Source organism: Calonectris borealis, unplaced genomic scaffold (assembly GCF_964195595.1).
Source record: "Calonectris borealis unplaced genomic scaffold, bCalBor7.hap1.2 HAP1_SCAFFOLD_172, whole genome shotgun sequence".
Classification (NCBI taxonomy): domain Eukaryota; kingdom Metazoa; phylum Chordata; class Aves; order Procellariiformes; family Procellariidae; genus Calonectris; species Calonectris borealis.
Genome location: NW_027441558.1, coordinates 80,001 through 82,500, shown reverse-complemented (window position 1 = coordinate 82,500; position 2,500 = coordinate 80,001). Strand labels below are relative to the sequence as shown.

At 82.8% G+C, this 2,500-nt stretch overlaps 1 non-coding gene across 1 annotated transcript; it reads left to right on the top strand.

The window, feature by feature from the left end:
- The first annotated feature begins 2,102 nt into the window (after positions 1-2,102).
- LOC142077186 (5.8S ribosomal RNA) lies at positions 2,103-2,255 on the top strand. The gene has a single exon (XR_012671605.1). It is a non-coding gene; the product is annotated as a 5.8S ribosomal RNA (ribosomal RNA).
- Positions 2,256-2,500: the final 245 nt, after the last annotated feature.

Genomic DNA, 2,500 nt, shown 5'->3' with positions numbered 1-2,500 from the left:
GCCGCCGCCGGGGAGGGGCGGGGGACGCGGCCCCCGGGGCGAAGAGGGCGCCCCCCCCGGTCTCGGAGCGCGGGCGGCAGCGCGCGAGAAGCGGGGGCTGCCGGCGCGGGGTGCGACGAGCCCCCGCCGGCCGAGCCCGCGCGGGCAGCCGGGAGGGAGCGGCGAGCGGCGACGACGGGGCGGCAGGCGCGAGCGTGCGAGAGAGCAAGAGGGCCTTCGGGGTCGGGGGGGGCGGCTCCCCCGACCCTCCCCGCACCGGGGCGGGCCGCTGCGGAGCGGCCCGCCCGGCCGGCCGGCCGCGCAGGGCGAGGCCTCCGGGCGTTCCGGGCGTGGCGCGCGGCGCCGGGCGGCGCCTTCGGCGGCGCCCCCCCGCCTCTCCCCTCCCCCACCCCCGCGGTGCGGGGGGGGGGAGCTCGGGGCGGGGGGCTCCGCCGCCGACGCCGCCTTGGGCGGGCGAGGCCCTTGCCGGGTCGCGTCCCGCGCCGGCGGGCGGCCCGAGCCACGGCTCTCCTCCCGGGCGCAGCGCCGGGCTACTGAGGGAAACCCCGGGCCCCGGGCAGGAGGACGAGGCGGTGGCGGCGGACGTCGGGCGCGCCCCCGCGGGCGGACGCTCCCCCGAGGGCGGCAGCGGGGGAGGCACCCCCGCGGGGCCTGCAGGTCGTTTCCCTCACCCCAGGGCCAGGTACCTAGCGTCCGCGCCTCGGCGGCCCTCCCTCGGCGAGCGCCGGGGGTCGAAGGCCGCGGAGCCGGGCGGCGGTTTAAAGACGCGGGCGGCTCGATGCGACCCGCGGGGCGGCCGGGCGGTGGCGCCTCCAGGGGCGGGAGTCGCTCCCGCAGAGCCCCTGGCTGGGCGCCGCCCGTGCCCGTCGCGCGGGCAGCCGTGCCGGGGAGGGGTCCCGCTGCCCCCCCCTCTCCGCGGTCCGGTCTCGGCGGAGGAGACCGCGGCGCGGTCGGCCGCGGCCGGCCCGCCTGCCTCGAAACGGGTGGACCCCCCCCGGCGGGAGCGCGGGCTCTCCGCCGAGGGGGCGGCGAGCCCCCGCGGCGGGGGCTCGCCCGGCGGCCGCCGGGCCGCCGCGCCCCGCCCCGTCGCAGCGCTGCGGCGCGCTGCGCTCCGCTCCCTCCCCCTCGCCCCCCGGCGAGCGCTCGGCGGTCCCGCGCCGCCGGCCGCCGGCGAGGGCGGCACCCCGGCCGAGCGGCGGCGGCGCCGCTCGGCGTGTCGGCCGGCCGGAGGGCGCCCGCCGCCGGCCGCGGCTGTCCCGGCCCGGGCCCCGCCCGTCGCTTCCCCGCCGCCCTTCCCGGCCGCGCCGGGCGGGCGGGCGCGCGGGCGGGGGCGTCCCACTCCCGGTCTCCGCGTGGAAACGGGGAGAGCGGGCGCCGCCCCCGCCTTAGCGCCGTCCGCCTCGTCGCCTGGCGCGTGCCCGCGGAAGGGGGCCGAGGCGGGGGGCGGCGGCGGCGGCGGTTCCGGGCGGGCGGCCGCGCCGGCGCGGCGGCGGGCGCCGTCCGGCGGGCCGCGGGCGGCGTGCCGCGTCGCCGGCTCGGGCTCCGGCGGTCGCCGCCTCCGGCGCGGCCGGCGGCGGAGCCGCGGAGGCGCCGGCGGGGCGAGCCGCGGGAAGGGGAGCCGGCTGTCGTAGCGCGGCGCAGGTTGTGGGCGGAGGCGCGCGCGCGCGGGGGTCCGGCGGGGCGCCCCGCTGCTGCCGCCCGGCAGCAGCATCCGTTGTCCCGAGCGAGGCGGGCGGGCGGCGCGGCCGGGCGCGTCGCCGCCTCCGTGCGGAGGCCGGGCCGAGCCCGGGCGCCTGGGCCGCCTCCGAAACGCGCAAGGGGCGTCTGCCCGCTGTGGGTCGAGTCGGGAGCGCGGGCTCCCCGCCCTTGCCGTTCGGGGTTTTTTCCCGTTCCCTTTTTCCCTTCCGCTGGGTGTGCTCGTACGGTCAGGCGAGGCGAGGCCTCTCCGCCGCGGCCCGTGGCGCCGCGCCGCGGCCCCCTCCGCGCGGGCGGGGGGGGCGGGCCGGCGGGCGGGCGGGCGGTGGGCCGTCCTCCGAGAGGGGCCGCTGCTGGCGAGCGGTCCCGGCCCCCCCGCGCGCGCGGGGCGGTGCCGAAAGGCAGACAACTCTTAGCGGTGGATCACTCGGCTCGTGCGTCGATGAAGAACGCAGCTAGCTGCGAGAATTAATGTGAATTGCAGGACACATTGATCATCGACACTTCGAACGCACTTGCGGCCCCGGGTTCCTCCCGGGGCTACGCCTGTCTGAGCGTCGCTTGACGATCAATCGCCGGCTGGGCCGCCCCCCCTCCCCCCCCTCCCCGGGGTGGGGAGGCGGCGGCCGCAGCGGCGCGGCTGGGGTGCCTCGCAGGCCCGCGCGCGGCCTCGGGCCGGGGAAGCGGTTCGCCGCCGCCCGGCGCCGTCGGCCCAAGGGCCTTCGTCCCCCTAAATCGAGACTCGGGGAGCGCTCCGAAGCTCCCCGCTCCCGGAGCGCCCGCTGGGCGGAGCCTCGTCCCGTCG